The following is a 26,669-nucleotide window of genomic DNA, read 5'->3' as shown; positions in this document are numbered from 1 at the left end:
GTCCCAGTGCCTTATCTTCGTGAAAATAAAGCCGGGTCAAGTTTATATGAAGAGTTGTGCGAAGGAATGTGAGGGAAATATTTGTGAATTAACTCTGGAGAAATGGGGAGGAAATCAAGTCGAAATATGAGCGCTTTGTGGGGATTAATGTGTGGAGGAAAGGGATTCCGAATAACCGTCCGTTTTCGGAAGCATCGCCTAGCATGAGCAGATATGCATGTCCCATGCTTGGGCTTATAGTTGGTTCGTGTGCGCGCCTGCTCTGTGAGCTTGGGCCGAGGTTCAGAACATGCCTTTGGAATGAATTCCCCGTGCTGATATCATTTTATTGGTTACTGACCATCGTTTAAAGGATAATTGATATTAGTTTGTTCGTTCGCAGGTTTCCACGGCGATGAGTATGTGATTTCCACATTTTTCGGGCTGCGTCCGCGTATGTCGTTTAAATGTACAACAGTTTCGCCAGCTATCCTGCTGGCGTACTCAGGTCAAGGATGAAAAGAAGCTTGTTGTCCCGTCTTATATAGGGAAAATCCGGCGCCAATACCGGGAAATTTCTTCGGCCAATCAGGGAACGTCCTCATATTTGCGCGGAATAATTCTTTTCCACGCACTGTGGAGTGGATATCCATCCTCTCTGTTAAAATTTTCTGGCCTTTTAACGATTTCAATGGCCTCTCTGATAGAATCTTCCAGAGAATAATCAGAGAGGCCATTGAAATCGTTAAAAGGCCAGAAAATTTTAACAGAGAGGATGGATATCCACTCCACAGTGCGTGGAAAAGAATTATTCCGCGCAAATATGAGGACGTTCCCTGATTGGCCGAAGAAATTTCCCGGTATTGGCGCCGGATTTTCCCTATATAAGACGGGACAACAAGCTTCTTTTCATCCTTGACCTGAGTACGCCAGCAGGATAGCTGGCGAAACTGTTGTACATTTAAACGACATACGCGGACGCAGCCCGAAAAATGTGGAAATCACCTGATATTAGTTTGTTTTGGGTACAGAAACTGTTATGAAAACATTATTGCTAACTGTATTACTTTTGAAAAAAATCTTGAGTATCACATGAATTCTTTCCATGGAATCTGTGAGCAACACAGAAATCATTTCAATCCCTAGCGCTCCTTGTAATCACTTAGAATGCCTAGTAATATATTGCTTTGCCTCTCCTTGTGATGTTTATCTCAAGTTTAAGGCTTTAAGTTGGATGTGACCATGAGGTCTGACTGACCATTTTACCGTAATATCAGATTGTGTTCGTTGTTTTATCATTTTAAAAATATGTATAGAGATCCTATCTCTTCGTGGTGACTTCCCATTACCATTTGAAATCTCGAAGCATCTGAATACCTTATGAAAACCCGATATAGAGCTCAGGAAGTACCGACATCTGCGTAAAATTTTACTATCGCATAAGCCGTGTCATTTTTTCGTATACGGGAGCAACTTCAAAGTGCCGTTTCACTGCTTGCCATGTTAATTGATTATTACTTTCTGGTTAATAACCTAGAACAAAGAACACATTTGAGTGGGATCAGTTTGTTTGGATTCACTTCTTCCAATTATCTCAAAACTCTGGATTTCAGCAAAGGATTTACATTTTCTCAAACGTATTCTTTGGCCGAAGTCATTAAAAAGGGAGGCTTCTTCAGAAAAGGGCTCATTATCTTCACGGGGGAGGGATTGACGAGAGAAGAAAGGGTATTTCTGCCCACGCCCACTGCCGTTTCATAATCTTTTCAGTTCAACATAATACGAATTTGAAAATTTATTTGGAACCATTGAGGTGCATTCATGCGCTAATCTTTTGGTGATATTTCCGTACGGCAATCTCGCAGAAGCCGAACCGATACCAGAGGGTATCGTAAGCTTTTACAAGTTCTTACTAGATTAATTTGTTATTATTTTATCGCTAGAAAATAATCGAGCTAGAAATTTAATTTTTATTTGTTAATCCGAAGACTTTCCTACATAGTCACCAACCTGAATTGTACATTTCTCCCGGGGTTTCTCGACTTTTCAAAGACCTTCATTGTAGAACGCAGCAAAATGCGCCAAAAACCATATTTCCACCTCGAAGGACGTGATTTGTGTTGTCAAATCTCTAGCCCCCCATTAGTTTTTTGAGCTATGAGAATAAGAAAAATATGCTCGCGACGAGATCGGGAGAATAGTGTGGATGTGATGGCGACATTTCAAAGCCGCATCACATTTTAATTTCGCGCCGTGGTAGCAATTGCGGGTCGCACCGTGTTTGCTTCTGCAAAGCAGCCAATAGTCATGGGACCCAGCGTGATGACGCCTTTGACATGTGCAGTTTTTCGTGAATATTTTTTCACCTATCGCCATAGCTGAGATCAGTCTCATTCATGATCATTCGGATGGTTGCTCCTCGGTCTATTGGAATAAAGTCCTCCACTTTCTTCACTTTGACAGCCTCGTCCATGAGTGATGGTCTTCCCCTTTCTTGGATCGTCTGTGAGAGGGACATGTGGCCAGTTTGATAATTCCTTTTCCAACTTTGCACAACTGTGTCATATGACGGACTGTCATTTCCATAAAGAGCCATCAATTCACCCAAGTGGATTTGCCGGCCATTGATAATCTTTCAAATGGAGAAAAACGAGTTACTGCAATCTACGGCTTCCTGAAAAAAAACGAATCAACATTGATAGCTGTAATTTACAATATTATGCACATTAAATTAATTAATGTGATAATCATAATCAATAATCATTACCCAGATGTGTTGATTACTTGCTAAGTGCGACACCTTTCGTCTTTTGTCCTTCCAATGTTGGAGAGTTCCTTCATAGGACACGATGCTATGTCTGCCTACTAAGATAAACACTTTCCTTCAGTAACTTAAATCATTTAATACAGCAGAAGATAAGAAAACCGCTTTCTGCGGGTTTGTCAATTTTCTTTTACTTTCTTCATTTTGATTCCGGAGAAAATTAATACTTAAAGACGAAACCACGATGAGTGTGTATTTAAAAATGGGAGTGATGGCTTCCACGACAGTTTTATTTAGGTCATAAAATTTCTCAGTTCCTAAATCTGTCGTGTATGTGACTTCCCTCATCAATATGCATTTAACTGAAAGTTAAAATGGCAATCTCCGTCACGAGCTCGTATTTATGGATAAGTTGTAGATTCAGACGTGTGATGTATAGCCATACTTCTGGAAGAGCTAACTTTCCTCGGTTCACCGAATGTATTCCTGGTTAAGCAGAGGAGCAGGAGGACTCCGTCTCCTCGAATAGAAATGCAATGCCCTGTGATCAGATGCTCCCTTTGGTGGGAAATTCATTCTTAGCACCTTCCGCTTCCTCTTTTCTGCTTTCACTCCTCTCTAAATGCCTTCTACAACTACGCATGTAACAATTCATTGCATGTGGCTTGATTACCCTTTTTTTATTTTTTCCCGTGGAATTATTTTTCAAATTTTAGCAAGGAAAGTGAAGAATCTCAATATAGGTATATATGAATGTTTACCTTTATCGTACACTAAAAGCCACGTTTATATTTTTAGGAAATAATATAAGGTATGGGAGTAGATGAATATATCATGAAGATACGAAATATATTTATGCTTATTTTGTATGATTCTAAAACATCCGTACTCTTTCTGCTGATCCACTCGTATATAGTATGTACATGTACTTCTACCCCATTTGGCTTAGCGACGAGCTCAAGGCTGCATACCCACCACAAATGGGCATAACCAGGCCTCGAGCACATTACCGTTTAAATCAATGGTCGACTTCGCCCCGCTACATTTCTGTAGGCCTAGCTCATTGCCCTTGACAGGAGTAATAATCATGGAGTCTGATCACAAGGCTTTTTGAAGTGATCTCTTCAAATTTTCCCGCACAACTAATTTTCGCCGTTTTTCCAATTGCAAGACTCGCTTGCTTTCCGAGTTGGTTGATTCTCAAAGCTGCAGGGGCTCTGTTTGGCTGGGCCCCTAATGGTCGTATCAGACAAGATAAATTAATTTCTTTTAACGAATAATTTATTTTGCCTATGGTTTCTTTGGTGAATATATTTTTACCCATTTAAAATGGCCAAATGATTGTTAAAATCAGCGTTTTAATCTAATAATTAATTATTTCACGAGTTGATGAATTATTTTACGATGAATTTTTTTAGCAAGTGATACAATCGCAGTCAAATGACGCAATTATCAACCGGAACTTATTTTTGTCACGGCACACCTCGAGCGAGGAGGCGTGGTGACGCGTGTGAAGTCACGCATTCTAGGTTGGAGTAAGACGGGGGGGGAAAGTGGGGAGGGGGGTTGTTATTCCCAATTCGTCGTCTCTGTTCTCTCCTTCATATGTATTGCTAACATTCTAAAGGTCACCCCGATCGCTCCATTTTTTTTTAACTGGTGGTATTCAAATCGGGTGAAGGGGCATGCATAAATTATTAAGCTGCGAATGACTCAATTTTTCTTTATAGCTCGTAAGTCATTCGTAAAAAAATTGCGTTCATAAGTTTCTCCGATTGCAGGTGGACGATTATTTTTCATATTTATAAAATGATATTGCAAATATAATATTGCATATTATTATTGCAAAAGTTACCGCAGTAATTGAATTTTAATTCATAATACTCGAAAGATGTGCACGAGTAAATTAAGTGGTGATTTTAACATAGTTGAACTTCCAACTAGTTAGTTTCGCAGGCCACCCTGTAAAAAAGAAAGGTTGAAACTGTTTTAATACTCGTTTTAAAGAAACATTTCCCCACAACTTGTCATTAAAGGGGTTCGTCGAAATGCGAAAGCAACATTATGTATTCATGCTACTTCCAAAAATAAATGGTTTTATTTCATCCATACATACCAGATAGCTTTCATAGTTTCGAAACGCTGATTTAACGCATTGATACCTTTGATAAATTTTGTTCTAGATTTTATTCTGTATTCACTTTCTGCAGTTTTTATATCTGAAGAACAAGGTCATTCTGAAATTAGATCACGTTTCCAATACTCTGTAAAATAAGTTTCCATGACGGGCATATTCTAATGAAATAGTTGATCTTGTTCGTGTATGATTTATACCTGGTTTTAAGGGAATTCGGTCTCGATGATGAGAAAACTCTCTCTCATTACATGAAGCTCTCAATGATTGAAGGGGATAGAGGTTCTTAATGATGTCCTATATTCCCCCGAATCATCACATTCAGTGCTGGTGGTAGCTCCATTTGTCAAATTTCAATCTCCTCATGCCGTCTTCATCAATTATCAGTCCTTAGGTAACTTAGGAATGAGGAAATCATTCTGAAGGGGTGGGCATATCGCTGTAGGCAAGTTCGGGCTACGGAATGGCATATATTTATCTGACAGAGAAACTTTTTACATTTGTCAAACAGAATTAACAGTAACTAATGGGATATTTCGGTTCGTGCCGTGCCTCTAGTCACGCAAGCAGCATTGATGATCGTAAATCCACTTATACTTGCACCACACTTGTAAATGAGGAGCCCAACACTTAATCTGATCTAAAATTTACCGATGGAATACAATTCCTTGCCGTTTTATTAATGATGTTACACTGGTATTCGAGCTTCAGCTGTAGATTCTCTGTTCTTGTCGTGAAGCATAAATTGTACACCTTTTCTAATTGAAATAATTTGAGTCAAAATATCGGAAATTATCACTGAAAGATCATATATGCCATTGTTTCCCAAGAATTGATTCAGCGTTATTTACGGAGAAGTGAATTACTGGGTCCTTGAAATGACTTCCTGGTAGGAGCGAGACAGAGTTAATGGATGTATTTAACGGATAAAACAGTGTGCCTAGGCATTATAGAGATAACAGTGACCTATGCACCCATGAAAATAGATCCCAAGCTTACGAATTCGCGAAATCAAATTATCTGGTAAAGCGTTCAATGCCTAAGTTAATAAACATTGGAAACAGTTAAATTCAATTGAATCGGATGGTTCGGCACAGATAAATACTGCAACCAACAGTGGAAATATCTCGGAAAATGAGCTATTATTATCAAACTTTACGGTGGAAGAAAACTTTACTTTTGCAAAACGTTTCCAAGCTCGTTTAGATTATTTATTTTTTACAGATCTTATTGCCCAGGTGCGTATGATATTTTAGGTCGCACATTTGCTAAGTTTTGCTCAAACACAATTTAATTTTCGCAGTCGGTTCAAGTTCGGATCGATTGGCTGCGAAAGCGGTGTTCTGCGTCGTGTGCTGGGCCATTAGGTTTCCTTCATTGTATAGATCAAAGTAAATAAGTCATGTCTATTTATAATCGGTGGATGAAATATTTTTTCATGATTGGTAGCCCGACGGTTTACCCTTCGAAGTCGCGGGACAGTACCGCAGGTCCAGAGACCCTCAATCTCCTCCTCCCCTTGCCCGCCCTCCTAACCGCGGAATCGCGGAAATTGTCCGTGGGCGTGCGATTTCCTATAAACCCGAAGAATAATGGAATTTCTTGATGGAATATGTACAATTATTGCAACTGTTATTCCACGTGTGTTATAAATCTTATTTCAGCATTCCCGTCCGCTGAAACATTACTTGATATATCATTATTAAAGTTTTCCAAGAGTCTTTAAAAATGCATGCCTTATTTCACGCAAATGTTGCCTGTGAATAAATGGATACGGTGTGATGTGCGAATTACCATATGAATCAAAATAAAGCCCTTTCCCTCGAGGATGTCCCTCCCAAATGCTCTGCCCGACGGTGGTTGGCTCCCTGCCTGCCTCCGCCTCTCCCCCCCCCTCCCCATCTTCCCTCCCAGTGCGCATGATCATTCGCCGGAATGTGTTAGAGTGCGGAAATACCACAAGTGTGAGTATTTTACTTTTTCTATTCCTTTGCACTTTACATATCTACATGATAAGAACACAGGCCACGAGTACACTTGCGTGCATTCGCGTGCGGGTGTTCCCTTGACGTGTTTTTGTGACCTCTTCCGTGACTGTCGTCGTAAGAAGGGCGGGACACTTCAGGTTGAAGTACTTGTTTACTTAAAAAAAATAAGCAATCAGTTTTTAAGTCACTGCGGTTCCCTCGTGGGACATAAATTTCAGTTAAGTGCTGTTTGATTTCAAGGTCAACTGAGCTTTAAGAGCATCTTAACTGTAGAACTAGTGGCAGCAATGAAACTCTATGGCATTGCGAAGAGGACGGACGGGCCAGCGGTGAGGAATGTCTTAAGAGAGGTCTTCCTGTCGTGAAAAATCTGTATATCAAATAACGATAAAAGCAGGGAGACCAATAAAGTTTTTAATATATATATATATATAATATTATCGTGTGCTAGAGTGGTTAGGAAACCAGTGCGATATACATGGGAATTCATAAACAATGTAAAAAAATCAAAGTTTATAAGATTTAGAGGAGGGCAAAGTTGAACATTGAATTTTGACGGCATAAACTAAAGAAAGTGTAGTGTTTGACCTGTCTAGGAAGCGTTTGGGTCCAAGATGGTCAAAGTAGTGAGAACAAAGAAAAGGTTCTAGGCAAAGAAACTGTCAAAAGGAGGGGTGATGTGTTGACGGGGACGACGCATGTGGGTTTTAAGAAATGATTCGTGAAAGGTTTGACGAGCAGAGTGGTTTTGTTCGGCGCGGAAAAGTAGTGATTGAAGCAGGATGATAGGTGTCGATTTGAGACTTACAAAACGTGGATGTGGATGGGATGGGTGAGGTGGACGGATGGGGAACCAGCGAATGCGCCCTCCCAGACATGAAGGAGAAGAAGGGTGGATTGCTGGGAGAAATCCGACGGCGGCAGGAAAAATGGATCCCGAGCATTTTAATTCGGGATGAAATGTTGAAAACTGTGACAGAGGGTAGATCATTGGTCAGGATTCCCCGCCTGACCAACGTTCAATCGCCAAGGTTGACCGATGTGCAGGGGTAGGTGAAGGATAGTCGTGTGTGCATGACGGAATGAAGAGAGGGAAGTTGAAGAGGGGTTTATTATGGCTTGGGGTGCCAGTTTTTTTTTAATTGGGTCTAAGAAATGGGCGGGTGATAAGTTTGTGTCAATCCATAAACCACCTTGAACGACTGCCTGATGATACCAATTAGAGCGTAGCCGATAGGAACGACTCTAAGGCAGGTATCCCTTTTCGCATCTTACTATTTACCTCACAAGATACCCCGGGATCGGTTGGTGTACAGTTGCCAGTCTTTGACGCATTTCAATCACGGGCATCATTCCGAGACTTATTTTGGGTTAAACCGTAAGGTTAACTTTTATAACTCAACTCTAAAATAGATTCTGTTTTAAAATATCACTCATTTGACAAAATAAGTATCTCCAGATACGTCATAAATGTTGCTGCTTACCATGACCGGTATTGTGGTGCCAAACTCTGAAGTGACACCGATGGACTTAGAAGGTTCGCAAAAAAATTATACTTTCACCCCCTGCTACTCACCTTTATGGTGCATAGCGGGGTATTTATGTGGATGGAAGAAATTTTCTCACCCCTTGGGCGAATATTCCCCTCGCCTATTTCGGCGGGCTCACACCCCCTCCCCCCGCACACCATCGCCAAACCAGCTAAGCGTCGATTAATGCAGTCGGTCGGTTATAAACCCCTAGCAATCTCATTATTTCTGAGACTCCAAACTAGACTTCCAAATCGAGGCAAAAAGGTTCTTGACAGCCTCCCGCCGGTCTTTTTTTTTAACTATTTCATGAATGCGGTCTTCCCTTCGTGGAAGCGACACGGAACCTAAGCGCAATCCCAGTCACGATTTTCTCTCCGGTCTTTCAGTATCGTATTTTAATAATGATACCAAAACGCCGAATGGTTATATGTATTAATATATAATATTATATGAAAAACGACTAATGCTGCATAACTTTTCATGAGATTGAATTGTCACAATATGGTTTTTCACCTGTGAATGAAAAACGGATTATAACAACGAAATAAGATAATTTCTTCAATCCGCCTTCAATCTGATTTCTCATTCCTAAATTTATATTTTACCTTAAGTTATTATTTCATTATTTATTTCAAACAGTGTCCACGTAAAGAAGTATTTATGATTCGTAGTGGAACGTAGCAGCATTTAAAAATAAGATCACGTCAACAAAAACTATGGTGGCAAAATATCGGCGACGTGGATATGAAGACTAGGTCGCAGGCATTTCTGAAGGAAAGCAAAACGTTTAAGGTACGTCAGAATTGCTAGTCTAGAGTTGCTAGTGAGGCTAGAGGATCGAGGCTCAATTGGTGATGGCCTGGGAGTGGGTGCTTGGGGGTAATGAGGTACGTGGTGGGTCCCCTGTGCAGAGGACGGAAGCGAGGACAGTTAGTGGTAAAGTTAAGACTTGATGAGAAACTTTGAAATCGCTTTAAGTTTTAAGCATGTGATGATGAAGTACAATGAAGAGTGAAGAGGCAAAATGAAATTGGTGGACGGTGTCTGAAAATGAGAAACTTCGTATTTCACTACGTACCGTATCCACTCTATCGAGTCGAAAGATCCAGTTGGCGCTGAGACTGATCAGAGGAAGAAAGAAATACAAAGTTTGTATCGAGTAACGATTTTTTCCTGACATGTGCGTGAAGTTTTGAATTCAGACCGTCGATTAAGTGTGCGAATGACCGTAGGTCGTATATTGGCATTGATAAGATGACAGCGCGAACATCATCATCACTGAGCATTTGGCGTTGCGAAAGATCTGCCCTAAAATCATCCCCCCGAAGGACGAACGACCAAAAGAGCGGAATCGAGAGTGACTGTTTGCGTTGACCTTCTGCACGGGCATCGTGACGATTCCCCAACCCCCCTACAGTCCCCACTTGGCACCAGCAGACTATTTTATATTCCCGAAAGTTGAATCCTCTCTCTCTAAGGACGCCACTATGGGACCCTAAGTTCCGTTTAAAAGCTTTCACGCGCACCCTTACGGTCCTTCCGCAATTCGCCTTCCAGGGAGTCTTCGAGTCGTGGAGAAATCACTGGCAAAAAAATATCGAAGCTCAAGGGATGCACTTTGAAAAAATATTGAGGAATAGCAGCAATATGTGAAATAAATCAATTTTTCAGTAACTTCTCCTGATACGTTTTAAAAAAAACTAAATAAAGAGTAAATAAAAGCTGGTAAAAGCAAATTTAATGCTTGTATTTGGTATTTTTTGTATTTTATTAGTACCCTGCCAGCCACCGCTGGGGTGTGTCGCAGGGGGTGAATGAAAACACAGCAGACGAAATTTTGACCCCTACCGCGGTTGGGCAATGTTATTTGGATCCCTCATCGTTCGTGGAAAAAATGACTTGGAATCTTAAATCCATCTGCTCCACACTTTATCTCTCTAATTTTATTGACATGATCTCTCCTGCCGTAGTATCAGGATCTATGATCTGTTTAAGCGATACAGGAGGCCTGAGAGACATAGCATTTAATTTAAAGATGAATTAAGATGATGAATAATCTGATTAATTAGATGAATCAGCCTTGTGACCTGCGGATATGAAACGAACGTAGTTAATTACGCATGTATTGAAGGATTTCAGGTTTTCCCGGCGTATGGTATTCAAGAAGTTCTCTCGGGTTTCCCACCGGGTCAGGTTGCAGTACACCGACGTTTCGAAGGCTGACTCTGCCATCGTGACCCTTCACTTCAGGGTGAAGTCACCTCACCCTGAAGACGATGGCAGAGTCAGCCTTCGAAACGTCGGTGTACTGCAACCTGACCCGGTGGGAAACCCGAGAGAACTTCTTGAATTACGCATGTATTTTACGGAATTTTTTGCTGGATGAATGTTAGATGACCATCGGCGAAAAAAGTGCGAATATTCGGGAGGCACCAGGTTTCGCAGTCCTGATACCTCGGGCGCTGACCGAATGGTTCCCGCAAAATAGAAGCCGCAAAGGCATCGGGAGGATGTGAGACTTCGGCTCTGCGGCGAGGGTGGGAACGCGGTGACCCCTTCTCCCTCATCCCTCCCGGGGCGGTGTGCTCGTTAGGATGTCGCCCTCTGACCCCCAACCACCCATCCCCGCTCGGGCATGAAGCGACGGGGCCCCGAAGAAAGCCAGTAGACTCACGCCGAGACTGGAGAGAGCAAGTGACATCACCGCCCCCTGGGAGATAAGGGAACCGCGCCCGGCGAATGTCATTTATCATTCTCCTCCGTAGGGGGGGTGAGACGACTTGGAAGGGGGTTTTCCTCCGTTTGGGGGTAGTGAGACGACTGGGAAGGCAGGCAGAGGTCTCGATAGGAGAGGGAAGATGAAGAGTTTAAGTTTGGAATGGAGGGAAAGAGATGGATTTAAAAGTTGATTTTTGTATGGGCTGTTTAATGCTTTCCGTCAGCCTTAAAGGGAAGGGTCAGATGGAGGGTGTCTCGGCCCAGCTGCGAGTTGCACCCAGGAGCGATGGTGTGTGACGCCGGTGAGACGCGTGGCTTTTTCGACTACATCACGTTTTACGGATCGAGCGTCCGGACCTTTGGCTTCGTGTCTAAAAGGAAGTCGCCTGAATAGTTGTAAATTGATTTGATTGAGTAATTCGAGAGCATGGATCTCCCATTTATTTGATTCCTTGAATGAAAGGAAGTAAATGACATTTTTCAATATTTAGTGCCAACAGTGTGACAGTGGATGAATACCAAAGTCAACTTATCATTCTAAGTTGATCGAAGGGGTTATCAATAAAAGGCGGGCCCATCGATTTTTTTAAATATGATGCTCTTGCGTACAGAGGCATGAAAATAAGGGAAAGAACAATCGGCGAATGCAGTCTAATGGTAAATAGGAGATGGAGGCGTAATGGGAGAGCTGATATCATTTTTCATAACTATTTTTCGCCTGGCGAGCTATTGGCCTTCGCTGATCAGAGTATAGGGCTCTCCCTGTGAGACATATCCGGCTTCCGGTTTTTAGTTTCTTCGTTTCTAATATTCAAGGTCGACGCGCAATATAATATGGAATAAACCGCCGGGAAATTAGAAAAACGGCAATCCAGCAAAAAATGATAATTTTTTCGAAGAATTTGAGTGAGGATAATTTGATGTGGAATTTTCGGCGGCCCTAACAGTCTCAATTAATCACCTCTTAAATTATACGAGTGTCCGATTAAAACATCATTCCTTATTTCTTATATAAAATACAATAAATATCCCTCTCTATTGAGAAATTCCCTCAATTACAAATACTATTTATAGAAGACGTTTTGAGCTAAGGATATAATTGAAAGATAAACATTCAAAAATATGAGGTAATGGCTTGCAGCAAAAACTGACGGACTAACTTGAACGTATAGGATGGAAAAAATTAGAGTGAGAGGGCGAAATTGAGACCAAATGGTCCCTTCTTCCATTTAACCCAGAGGGAGAGAGAGAGGGAGAGTCCTAAAAATTTTGAGGGGGCGAGAGAGATATTTTTCATTAGAATTGAACAACGCTTATTGCATGTTATAACAAATGTAAGTTTTTGACTGCCAAAGAAATCAACCGGGAAATCAGAGAAAGTTTCTTAAGTTTTAAATATGTATTGTGTTCTGATGAGGTTGCAAGACCAGGAGAGAAAGGGAGCGGGAAAAGGTAAAGGAGGATAGTGTAATTTGAAAAGGGACTATCTTCATGGAATGAGGAGGGAAAGGCATATTTGGAATTGTATCATTTAAACGAAGGCGCAAAGTTTATGTGCGGCGCGTGACATGGGGGAATCTTAAAACTACACTGGAAGGCTAGATTGAGATGAGGAGTCACAGAGGAAAATCAACACTCAAAATCATCCTTTAAAAAAGAAGTAAATTATATACGTTGCAATTCTTATGGAGAAACGAAATGAACATCACAGAAGGGATACATGTTTCTTTCTGTCGACGGTAAAACATTCTGTGAATTGAAGAGTGGAGCCGAGAAATACCATTAAGGGCTACTCCTTCCAGTTTTCGCTGTTTACGCATCTTGAATTCTTGTTCTTTGAAGGGAGTTATATTCCTTAGTTCTTCACAATAGGGTCCCTTTTACATTTTTTCAATAACACGCTGGTAAATATACTCGCCGCAAATCGAGTAGGTATTCTGGTGACCTCCCAAGTAATAAGACCTTTTACCAAATAAACCATTTCTCGTATTTACAAAATGATCATTTCTTTAAAATATACGTATATAGTGAGGTAAATAATGAAACTTTCAATGTTATTTTTTTTTTTAATTGTCACTCAATTTGAAAATACTGGCCTGAGAGCCCTTAAGTGCACCCCTCAAAATCATTTTCATGAACAGAAGGTACCACCCGCCCGGTTCAAGGAGTGCATTACTATTCCTGAAACCGCGTCGTCCCCCGCATCAGGTGCTCGCATTGGTGCACGCGCAAATTTTGCGGCTCGTTTCTCGCATTTCGGGAATAATGGGTTTGAGGAGAATTGAGATTGTTCCCGTATTCTGTGCTTTCTCAAGGAAGCTAAAGGTGGAGACAGTGAGTGATACATGAGAGAGTCTGTTTTCCCTGTTGGCCATGGAAATGAACCAAAGCGCACGTTTCCCTTTGTGCGTCGCTGCGAATTTAATCAAGTCGTAATAATTTGCACCATTCCTTGGCGCGAATTGGCCCGGCTCCCGAGGGACTGTAATTCCACGGTTAATGATGGCGCCGTGTTTCATTCTCATTTCTGAGATGGCTGAGACTCCCGTTTTTTTTCGCGGCTGCCCTCAGCCTGATTCCTCATTTTTTAATGGTGTTCTCGTCATTCGCAAGCAACTCTTCCGGGCCCGGCGCATTTGCAACAAGTTGTCGCGTGAGAGAAATAAATCATTCAACGAAATAAACGGCGATGATTTGGACCGAGTACCTTTTTCGAGGAGTATTTTTGAGAAAAAAATTGGGTCATTCCCTTTGCCGAGAAATTCGACGTTTCGCAGCTATTCTGCTGCACCATCTGCGCTCTTCGTAGGTGAACGATTAAGGGAGATAGGGATACTCACATGATGGATTGCTAGTTTTTATAAAACATTATAAATATCGTCGTTTAAAACGAATATATCGGATCTCTCCTTTATCATTCATCCAAGATATTAAAAGGCCTTAGCCTTGTGAATAATCGTGAATTTGGTAATTAATCACGATAAACACAGGTTAATCGTGATCGTTTATATTTTAAACACGGGTTTTCGCGGCATCAAAAGTATCATTTTGAAGGTTTAATGACCTTTGAATGTTAATCTCACCTTGAGAAAGATTTTGTGACGTCAAAATTGATCGGTAATAATGAAAACTCTGTCTAATTAAATTGTTTAATCACCAGTAGTGGATAACCAAAATATCTCACAAATGTTCAACAAAATGATCATATTTTCACCGTCACCCAGATCCTGTGTCTGTTCTGGCGTCCGTATTATTATACCCCTAGGATCGTTCGTATCATAATTTCCAGGATACCATCTTTTACGAAATATTTTCGATAGATATCAAACTTCAACTTTTCGGTTCTTCAAATGTAGCTCTCAATACCAGGCGGTTATGAACAATATCGACACGGTTGTTTGTATCGTCAAATTGCTCATACGGTGGTTATATTATATCGGGTCATAAAAGATGACTCAGTCAACCGAGGTGACCTAGTAATGAGCCAGGCGGCCGATCGGGGAGTACCCCCGCTCCCGTGCTCGTTCTCCTCCCGTCGGAATGAGGGATCCCCTGGGGGGAAGGGGGTCGAGCGACCCTCGGTCCGTGCGCTGTCTTCCAATGGGAGAAATGGGACACGAGGTCTCGGCCAATTATGTTGATGTATTTTTCATCTTCTCGGTGAACCGGGGGGTCGCGGGGGGAGGCTCTCTCTCTCTCCTGAGGGGGGGATGAAGGATGCCGGCGCGTGGTGAGGTGGCTAAGGGAGATAAGCGGTGTCGCCATCGCTGTGCAGTCAGGGGGTAGACGGATGTCGGGGGGTGAAGGGGGTTAAAAAGATTCGCTTCCGTGAGGAGTGCGGGCTCCGGGGAAAGTGGCGGAGGAGGAGAGGCGGCGAAACCTGCGGAGGATGATAAAAGTGCCGCCGTAGGACCCCGGAGAGTTCCGGAAAGATATGTGGCCGTGGGCTCCCTTCTGACCTTTGCTCTCGAGGACGGGAGCCCCCCATGCGTCCCGCTCATAATTGTTTCAATGCCAATTTTACGTGGACCCTCTTCCTTCCGTTGACCGAGGCAACCATTCTTTCTTCGCCCAAGATTTCTTTCAAATTATTCGTGCAGTATCCCGGTATTGTTAGGGTTGGGAACAAATGCGTCGAATCAACGATGAAAACTATTGTTTTTGGTTATTCCAAGATCCAGACGTGTTCCCTCCACGTCAAGGATTGTGGCGTTGAAATTATTTTTGGAAGTGTCTAAACATTGAGCATTATATGTAAGAATGAGAAATTAAAAAAAAGCGTCTTCAGATGAGGATCATAATAATTTGTGGCATGACCCTGATCAGCATTGAAAAACATCTTTAAACTCCATAATGCAGCAGTGCTGCAATATATTGTAGGTGCCCTATGTCGAGAAACAAATAATAGGGTTTGTGCGGGGGCTGGTGTACTAGCTAACCGCCCCGAGAGCTCGGGTTCGATTCCCGGGGATGAAAATATTTTCAGTGGCCTTGGGATACTGATTGCGGGCACTTCGAGTGGGGCACGGTGTCTTTCGGATAGGATGTTATGTCGTTGTCCCTTCGACGCCTTGCGTTGAGAGTTGGCCAATGGCGACGACGGGGTTCTCTCAGCTTTTCGCTCCCGAATCCAACTCCACCAGTCTATTCACCTATTCCTAATGGCGCCGATGACCTCGGCTATCGGTTGACCCTCACCTCCCACTGCTACCATAACTAATAAATAATTATAGCCAGCCAACGATCACACTCTAGGTCTACAGTTTTATGTTATAATACGCAAAGAGCGACTTCTAGTTCCTAATAACTCACTATTTTTCACGTTATGTTTTACTTAATGACAAAAGAAGTTGAAACGGGATTTCTCTCGTTCAATATGAAACAAAATATTCGCAAATATACCAAGAAAAATATTCCAGCTGGATAAGATTTAGGTGTAAAGAAGAAGTTGAAATTGGATACAAAAATGAAGAAATATTTGAATAAGGATGCAGTTATCCGTATATCTAAATCCTTACTAATCACAAAGTTACTTGCAGGAAATATAACATGAATATTTTAAGAGTGGTAGATTTTTGTGTGGAAAATCTGTTTTCCTAAATCTTTAATTGTCAATTTTGAATTTTTTTATAAACTTGCTTGTACTTGATATCAATTGCTCGAATAACTACTAACTGTATATAAAATTGTGTCTGAATTCGCGTTGGAAGAGAGAGACAGGTGCCAATCACCATAATGACCTTCTGAGTCCAATCGTTGCAACTTCAATTAAAACCCTGAGGTGATGTGTAAGTGTGTATGTCTTTCCTTCATAAATGCGTACATGCGCACGGGGCCATATATTTGATACACAAAATACATAATAGTATCAATATCTTTGGAAATGAACACTCTTCAACGAAATTCCTACTTCTAGGTATCTTTCGGTTCATCTATATCTAAACCAGCAATCACTTTCCTTTACATCGAAATATACTTCCAAAACAATAGAGTTGAGACCACAGTCTTCATTAAACCGACCGACCTCCAACAATACCTTCATTTCAACAGACACCACCCATCCCTTGCAAAACGCTCCATCCCTTTTTCATTGTGAGTCCGAGGCCTTCCGCCTCTTCAATAGCACTCCTCCCAACTTGAATGAATGGGCCAGCTACACAATTCACTCAAGGAACATGGACACCCGGAAAATCTGCTCGCTAACAAAATCCTCAAACTTCCTCCCAATACAATCCTCGTCCCCAAACAAACCGCCTGAAATGCCCCAATCTGATCACCACATTCTTCCCCGGTACCCACAAAAGCAATCAGATAATACGCGACCTCTACCCCGTAATGCAAAAAAGGAGTCCACATCACTTCTATTCCCACGTTGCCCTTCTGTCTCATTTAAACGCCCGTCGAGCTTGCGCGACATTTTTTAAATCTACGAGGCCAATATTGCGTCCCCTCCGTCTCTTCTCCGCCCCTCTCCGAACCATGTAACCTCCCACGCCGCGTATGCATATGCTGCCACATTTTTCGACCCAACACTTCTCGTACTCCAAAATCCCAACCCAAAAAAATCATTCCTTTTGACACCTGAAATTCAAATACTATCTACCGCCTCTCCTACGACTTCTTCCTTCCGCGCAGGTGAATGTTCCACTACCCTTCCTCTCCGCATAAGCAACCACCGCTAGCCACTAAGTCCCTCATCTTTCTTAATTATTCCAACCCTACTCACGGTGCTTTCCACGGCCAGTTGTTTGACTACTACTTCTCTATTTCGGTGATATAAACCCTCCTCGAATCCACAAGGAGCACAGGGGTGAGAGCGCCTGAGACAGCGCACCTATGGTTGCTCAAATGTACCAATCTTCCCGGGTTAAACATTTCGCACTAAATCTATGCAATCTATAGTATGCAACCATCCCCTATCACCTCATTGTCTCCTCACTCTACGTCCTTTGCGTATTTCTCCCCCCCGCATATTCTCTCAGCTCTTCCCCCGAGAATGGCTTGCCAAAAAGGTAAAACATATTCGTGAATGTTCTTTCTATTTGTTTCTTAGTTTAGTTAGGTTTTTACTTGGATTACATGTATATAAATTGTTTGCATAAAAAGAATCGGGAAAAGTTTCGGAAATATAGATTTCTTTCAGATATTGCCGGAATGCTTCAAAATTCTTCTTCCCAGTACTTCCTCCTTGAGTGTCGACATACTTTTGTCACGACTTTATATATATATATATATATATATATATATATATATATATATATTGTGTTCGTCCTTTATGTGTGTTCCTATCCCTTTTCCTTATCTCTGTTTCTATATAAATGAGTATTTATTCGCCGTTTGGCGGGATTTCGTGTTTGAATATATATATATATATATATATATATATATATATATATATATATACACATATATATATATATATATATATATTATATATATATATATGAGAGAGATATATATGAAAGAAAAGGAATATATATGATACTCAGTGTGACATAGGCCTGCCTGCTCGAGTAAAAGGCATTCTGGGAATGGAGGGAGAGCACGTAGTGGAGCGCCGTTCCGGGGCGTTAGCATCTTAAATGAGGGGGCCTAGGAGAGGAAGGAGAGGGAAAATGTCTTTATTAGGGTGGAGGATGACAACGTTGAGGAAGAGTAGTGTGAGAAGAAGTGTGCAGAGGGGGTGGAGGGGGGGGAGGGGAGGGCTGAGCGGAGCGACGTGGGGAATAATGCATCAAGGTGGCCTGGACCCCGAGATAAAGCCTTCCACGCCGACGACCCTCCGCTGCTGTAATCTTCTCTGCGATTCCTCCTCCGCCCCTTTCCGTCAAATGCGATATCCTGCCACGCGTGGGGCGCGGTGGCCCGCCTCAACGAAGAGCGAATTTTATGGTTGGAAATATTTCGGTTTCGTTCACATTACGGCCCCATCCCCCGACCCCCGCCCGGTCCCTGTCACGCTCTTATGTCTCCGCCAGCGAGTGCTCCATTTTTCTCTTAACCCAGCCGTCACGCACGTCAAACTCTCTTTGGCTCTGCTTGTAATTGAGTTTTTTTATGTCCCTCCGTCGTCGGTGAAGGTGACACGATTGAGGAAATCTGACGGAGAAATATCCAATACCAACGCGAAAGTACTTTCATCCATATCCGAAACGGGATTCGAACCATGGCCATTCTCGGTACTAGGCAAAAGGGTTAGCCAAACTGATAAACTCACCGGCCATTTCTAATTTTTTTCACGCACATAAATTTCGTATGCAAAAATCTGTTTTGTCAAATTTTGCAGCGTGTGGACCGCGGTTTTGAAGGGCCGTTGATAAAAAGTAAAAGTGGTCGTTGTTTCTCCAGGTGCTCTATTTTTAAGGGTTTACCAGTCCGCAAATGAGTTCCTTGTAGCTCTTGCACAGGAGATGGATTTGTAAAATTTGTTATGATCAACTGAGTAGCGTATCCAAAATATTAAAGGAGCAAGGCTGGGTATTAATCACGGAGCGAAGGTTAAATTACAGGTATCTTGAATAAATTGGAAGGGAGTCTCTTTAGCAGTGATGTTGAGAATATTTTATTCGCCCCCATCGTACTACGATAGGGAAGACCATGCTAATAAAATTGGAGAGATTAATTGTAGAACAGATAGATTTCTGATGCCATACAACTATAGGGGATCATAATGACATTATTAGACCACGGTAGGGCTAAACATATTCGGATCAAAATTAGTTTGGTGTGGGTTCACCCCCCGCCACACACCCTAGCGATGGCTCGCAAGATGCTATAAAATACAAAAAGTAACTAGGATCCCGTCACCCGCCAATCGGTCATTACCTTGAAGCTTCTTGCGCACCCTCGTCCTGCATCACTCGGATCACCCTATTCTGCTATTTGTAACCCCGCCCCCCTTGTGTTCATCCAAAACCTACCAAAACCAGTAGATTACCTGTTATAATAATATACCTATTCATTATGTTTCTTTCCCTCCAGCGCCTCTGCCCTTTTTTCCTTCTGCTACTTTCGTCTCCCATGCCTCAAAGTCGTAGAAATTCCAAAGCCGTAGAAATGTTAGGAAGAGATTGAACATCAATGGAAAGGAAAAATCCTCTTGTACACGGCCTATTCAGTTTCACTGCGGCAACGGGAGCTCTTGGTGGAACACCTGTCTTGGCGTAAACCGAAGGGCTGCCGGTGTTACTAATATATTTGCCCATGTATTCAGCATCTACATCTGCATAAAACCCCGCAAGACGCCGTAAGAGCGAGGGCGGAGGGTGCCAAGTCACCTCCCTTAAAATAGAATAACACCGCATCCAAAACCAAACAAATTCATTCCAATCTATCCCCCACTGAGGCGTATATATTCATGTAAAAACCTTTTTAACTTTCTAGCATGCTAATGCATATATTGTCAACTAACATACACACACACATGCACCTGCGAACACTATACCGAATACGCATTCATACAATACATTCGCACCTACAAATGCACTAGTATTTTGGCCGATTGTAATTTTCACCTATGTTTTGTCCGTCCTTTGAATTCAGGATGGCCAAGTTACTCCGGCGAGTAACTTGGCCGTCTTCGATACGTTAGTTCAATGGATATCGTCTTCAGTTTTGCCTTGGCCGAGGTCCCTCGTGGTTAACTTTAGTTTAAGTTTAGAGTAAATTTCATCAGTTTCCATCCAGCGTAATCGATAAATAACGGCGAAAAGCATTTCGTGATGACCGGAAACCACCATGTCCGAGTACATCCGCTCCGTTTATAAGTTTCCTTGAAATATTTCGTTGGAAAACTAAAATTTTGAGCCGAGGCTGGAGTTTTCATTTGATAAAATATTTACTCGATGTAAATTTGTACAAATTCATTTTAAACTTGTCATGATATCCGGCGTGCTAACTTTCAATTCAATAGAGAGCTTTTTAGGCTAATTACTGGGTGCTGAGGTTTGTTTATTCGCAATTTTTCTGGATAGCTGTATATCAGTGATATGGCTCGTCACAATGGCCAATCTATTGTGCTTCTGGTAAATATCCTTTCAAAAATCACGGCCTTTAACTAATTTTATTTTAAAACTATTTGTCTGAATCTGTCAAACGTGGGATCGCGATTTCCCCCTGTCATCGCGGGATACAAAGGGCATCCCCGAGAACAAACAAACCAACAATATTGAAATTGTAAGGTGTTGACGAATTGGGCATGTGTTGTTCATGTGACTTGTGTGTGATATGTGTTTAGGTTAGGATGTCAATGTAAACATGACGTCTGCGCCATCTTGTTAATGCTGCCGAACACGTGAATACGTTTCAAATATGAAGAACAGTATTTAATGGCGTTCATTTTATTGCAGTTAGACTTAAGCGTTTTTCAGTTGATGTATGTTTGCTTACAATGCATCCATTAGTTGTTGTTGCTGTTAGACTTGATATGAAACATTCTCTGTCGACAATCATTGCGGAGCTTGTGAAATTGCGAAATACGCTGCGGGTAAAGGCGTATTCAAATTCGAGTGTTGGTTTCCTATTGTACGAGAAAGTTCGCCCCGAGGCAAGAGGTTATAATTTTCATGCGCTTTCAAGGTTTGTCATTTAAGTATGCACGCAGGTATGAAGCATTCCATTAATTTTCAAGGGCGCTTGAGTTGCAAATTGAAACGCTGCGTCTGATACGGCTTTTAGACTATGCTACGTGCCCTAGTGCGCCTAATTGTGATAGTATTTATTTTTTATTTCATATTAATCATTGAAACCCAATAACAATGCGATGAAGCCGCTTTCCGTCTGGAGTAGATTTAATCCTTTTCGCTGGCATGAGCCATTCATCCGCGAGCGTAGAGATTATTTTCGCTTCTAGGGTCGTAGTGGCTGCTTCAAAATATGTAGCCTGTGAATCCTAATTCGCCGGTTACACATTTTTTTGAGACCCTGATTCTTATTTTTTTACAGTTTGAATAGGTTCGTGCAACTTCGAAATGAGATACTTTCAGATAGAAAGAGATCACTAGGGGAATGCGAAAACATTTTTTTCATTTTTAATTTTACGTCAATGTTTCAATAAAGAATATTTTTTAATACATACGAATCATCTAGGTTACATTCTAATTGTATTTGGTTATCCGTGTACGTCATCACATTTATTTTCATTATTTTTTTGTATGTCCGTCCTCCCTCTGCTCTCATATTTTCACTCGCCACAAAATGTAATTTTACTGCGTCCTCTTTATTTAAATCTTAAAAAATAGCTGCTGATGTCGGAGAAGCAGCATGAAAAGAAATTCGAGTGAGGGCAATTATAATGTTATCTTCTTTTTACTAAGCAATGGGCCCTCACAACAAATTGGAAACCGTGTCGATTCCAACTCCTTTGGCCATCGTTTGAGGGATCCTCGAGTTATGGAAATCAGTATGGTTAACCTATCTCTTTGGTCCTCTAATGTATTGGGGTTTGTTTCATTGGTGCCAGCCATGTTTTTCATCAAAACATGCCGCGATTCCCTCTGGCATCATTTCCTGTTGTCTTTGCCATCTCCTGAGCCCCGGACCCAGAATCCCCCCTTCGGTTTCTACTGATTTGCGGTGGACACATCCAAAGAAGTACTTCAATTCAAGACAGGGCAAAGGAATGACCGAGAAGGAGAAAAGCACATTTTATAGATGGCATAAGAGGGAGAATTTTATTAAATTGCGCAGAAGTTTATAAATTTAAAAATATATCAATATAAAGTAAAAGAGTTTGAAAGGTTCTCAAGGATGTAATGATGAATTATAGTTGTTATGTCTCGAAAAATAGGACTGCGTTTGAATGTTATTCCAAGGACGAAAAAAGCGCGTCCATATTTTGAGTTTCCCTCTTCGCGTGACTCATAGGCCGGAACAGCGCGTGCCCGGCTATTGTTGCCAAAGTGACCCGGAAAATTTCGAGCGAAACCATTTGTCTGTTACTATCTCCCAGGGAATGTTGTGTTGTGTCGGCACATTCGAATCTCCGCTGGATTGTTCGTTCCGCGTGCGTGCAAGCGATTCATCCTGGAACGACCATTTTCGGGGTCGCTCCAGCAAGACGAGAGCCGTTTGGAGTGGGCGAATGAGAGCGGGGTCCCGCGGGGAGAGGAATCGCGAAAATATGAGATAACTCCCACGGGGGGGGGAGGGGGCGGGATGGGATCGGGGTGGGGGTGGATTGGAAGGATGAAACCTGGTTAGGAGTTTTGGGATTTTATTTCCCACCTCGTTGATTTTCCGAGAATTTTCTTGTTCATCGCATCCAGCAAGGCATACGGTGTTCGCCGGCAGGATATTGATCATTTATTTCACCCGCGCCCTTTTTCGTGTCTCTGTTGCTTTTAAATCACAGTTGAATTCATTAAAGTAATGTTGAAATGGGTCATTTTCATTCTCTTAATTGAACATATTTGTTTGGCTTACGACAATTCGTATCGTGTGTTCTGTGCTCTCTATGGTGGGGGAAGACGGGCGGTCATGGGGCGAAATTCTAAAGGCGTGTAGATGGAGAAGGAAGTGGAATGTCGGTTGCTAGTAGGGAGAATGTCGGAGGATTGTGAGAGAGGGAGACAAATTTCAGGAGTTTTGAATAGAATGTCTGTCCCAAAAGTAGTAGGACTGAGTCAGTTTAAAAAATTGATACAATTCCGGCAATCAAAAGTCTTCAAGGTAAGCACCCTTGTGACGCTTCTGCCGAGCCGTGGTGACGTCCTTCCAGCACGGATTTGAGGCTAGGAAAGAGGAAAAAGTCTAGCGGGGCATTGTGTGAAAAATTCGGATCCTCACTCTCACATGGTCGAGACGCTCTTGGCAGATATCCGCGTGCGAGTTTGCTTTTCCATCGTCCGAGAGCACTCGCGGCACCAACTTTCTCATTCCCATGTTTCCGGTCATAAGTTGATGCAAATCAATTTTAGGGATTCCAAATTCATCAGAAACCATGCGAATACTTAATCTGCGATCCCTGTACAGCAAAGCTCTTGGAAGATTGTCGTCACTTTTGAGGTCGAGGGGCGTCCTGGACCTTCGGCGTCTTCAGCATCTTCTCTACCCTCCCGAAACAACTTATACCACTCCAAAACACACCCGATCTAATCATGGCGTCATCACCATAAGCTGCGTTGAGCATGTCATTAGTCCCTTTCCTGGTTTGGCCCAGTTTCACGAAAAACTTGATGGCGTTGCGGTCTTCCAATAACCGGTTCATGACGGAGCGTAACGAGGTCACGTTATAGAGATTGCGCAAACGAACGACCCGCACTCCACAAAGGCTGGGAGCCAGCTGCCACCGGCCTCCAATCTTTCCTGAGACTCTCCTATCTCGAACCCCACCAGAGAAACCTACGCCCGTCCGTCCGTCCATCCGGGGAAAAATAAGCCATTATTACTTTTGGTACGGACATAGTATACTGGAGAGTAGATTAGGGAAGAACATAGGAAGGATATGATGTAGAATAAAAGAATTTGCGTGAGTTTGGAAGAACTTCTTAAAAATTCTTAATGGGTCGCATTGGTTTTCAGTTGGCTACCGATAAAACCGTCCGATGATTGAGAGGAAATGGACGAAGACGCAAAAAAATATGCTTTGCCCCTAACCTATTCATGATTATGATAATTTCTCAGTAAATAATAAATTGCAGAGTTAACGTGGTAACCAATGGGTCGTACTAAACGGTGATAAACTCTTCCATTTTTTTTTTAACACGAGCACACATACATATTCCACAAATACACAAACTGAATTTTCTAGTATAAACTTCCAAAATTTTCATCGCTTTTTATACGAGGTAAAAGCTCGAAGCGGAAATTCTGTTGAGGTAGGAAGTCATTAAAAAACATCGACCCAAAGAGAAACCAACCTAAAGTTACTTGAGCAACAGCTTAGAGAAAGTTTTGTATATTTTCACCAAAACATGCAGTACAATTACGTGGTTTTGCGAGAGTCATCATTAACAAGAACTCTTCGCCGCACACCTCTGTACTCTCATTAAAGTTGCACGAGTTGGCGCGGGTTCGCTGGCAAAAAACAGTTTGAGAGCAATTGCCGGCCTCGGGCAACTCTCGCCCTGCCTCGGTCGGCTATGCCGCTCCGCGCGCAGAAAGGCCTTGTCATAAAATTTCCCTCATCACAGAAGGCTCTCTCCACATGAATAAATGGCGTAAATTATTCGAAACGAAAGAAACTTCCAATTAATCCTTTTGTCCGCAAATTCCCCAAAACGCAAGCATCGTCATTTTCTCGTTACCACGCAACGGATCGCATCAGAAAGAAAAGGCGCCTCTCCCACCGCAACTCAAATGGCTTTCATATCGTCTCTTGGTAACATTTTAACCGAACCGTGAGTCTAGAGACTCCTCCGCGCCCCCCCCCCCCTGTTAAACCGTCGTTGGAAGTTCCAGTCGCGGAATATAAATGGAAATCAATTGCTCATCGCCGCAATTACTCGACCACCGTCGTTACTCGTGCTATTTTCGCGAATTTGTTTTCGCAGGGAGGCGGGAGCACGTCTCCTGATGAGGGATTTGCCGGCGGGGCGCGTGTCCGCGGCCCTGCCAACTGCCCGCCATCTCCGCCATCGTCCGGTCCCGTCAAATCCACGTCGTGACACCCCCGCGAAATACATGTGGGAATGACGCGGCGTCGGCCGGGAGACCCGAAATGTAAATTCAGTGCGGTTGATGGCCTATGATGCGATGTCAAAACACCGCTCGGCGAATCCTCGCGGCAAAAAAAATATAATAATTGCGAGAGGGGTTCTTAGCGGAGCAGATGAAATAAGTTTTAACCGAACAAAGCGGGGGAAGGGAGTCGCAAAAAGTGAACTAAATCCCCGGGCGTGGGGGTGGAAGGGTGTGGGGGCGATGGAGGCGGACGGGGGGAGTGGGCGGGAGAGATGGATATGATTAATCATTTCCATTCAGCGTCAAACTTTGGTCGGTAATGCGCGTCACCCACACGTGTCTCCCTCGTGAATTCGGAGCCACCTCTCCTATTATTTAGGGGCCATTCCTTTCCGAATTCGTGTTCACTAGGATTGGAATCGCACACTAGGCGTTATCTGGATTCGCATAAGGGATCGCCAAAGTGAATAGCTCTCCTCCGTAAGTGATTGCAGCGGCGCCAACGGCATCAGTTCAATGAAAGACTGTCGGGCACTCCCCTTGGCCGCAAAAGGCGCGCGAGCGATGTTGACAAATGCGGCATATGGAACATTTTCAGTGCAAAATGTGCTTTTGAATTGAGCGCTTTTCGTTTCATAGCTCTCATAGATTACGTGTTGGCCACTCAGAGGATGTAGACGCGTTAGTTTTGAATGCGCAGTATCTCTAACAAGAAGAGACGTGCGAATCATGATTTTTGACCTGTCTCGCTCGATCCCGGTTTCACTACCACTCATTCCATTTCACAGGTCTTTGCGCAGCCGAACCATACATACACCGAACGTGCCCTCCGAGAGAAAAGTTTTGTGGGGCAAAGGTCATCCTGGAAAGATGATGTCGTGACGCCTCCATAATTTGTCAGTCATTCAGCCCTTGCCCTCTGAACTGTTAAAATTACCGCATAATTAGGTCGCACCCAGTTAAGAGTTTGTGTCTGAGCGATTTATTATTGTAAATTGGTACTCTGAAATAATGATCAAATAACACAGTTATCCATAATGTAAATGGTTTCAATTCAACTCACAATGGTGGGACAAATTTTTAGTTTCAACTTAATTCTTGAAGTCAGAAATTTTTTTGCGATATTTTCATGTGTGCTGCCCTGCCATTTTGCGTATAAAATATCTCTGTTTATTAATTAACCGCAGTTAGTTAATCTATGGTAGACTCACTGTTCATGATATATTTCTATTGAAGATAAGTTCTTTCGCTGTATTAAAAATATTTCAAAATGGGAAGTTTTTATTAACGGTTGCCCAGAAACCGTTGCTGAATGCAAAATTTTGCAATGGTGTCTGTGAAAATATTTTCCCCACATCACGGCGGACCCGGTAGCCACTAAAGCTTGGAATATAATGTTTCTCGTCGAACTCTCTCTTTCGGGGTCGTAGTTT

The 26,669-nt window shown here is 42.5% G+C and overlaps 1 protein-coding gene across 7 annotated transcripts in view; it reads left to right on the top strand.

Moving 5' to 3' along the window:
• The window catches only part of LOC139696143 (collagen alpha-1(XVIII) chain-like), a 333,407-nt gene that overhangs the window by 221,901 nt on the left and 84,837 nt on the right, over positions 1–26,669 (top strand). The gene's annotated exons all lie outside the window — the stretch shown is intronic.

Source organism: Hetaerina americana, unplaced genomic scaffold, assembly GCF_022747635.1.
Source record: "Hetaerina americana unplaced genomic scaffold, ioHetAmer1.1.p SCAF_7, whole genome shotgun sequence".
NCBI lineage: Eukaryota > Metazoa > Arthropoda > Insecta > Odonata > Calopterygidae > Hetaerina > Hetaerina americana.
This window is presented reverse-complemented; position numbering and strand designations above follow the sequence as displayed.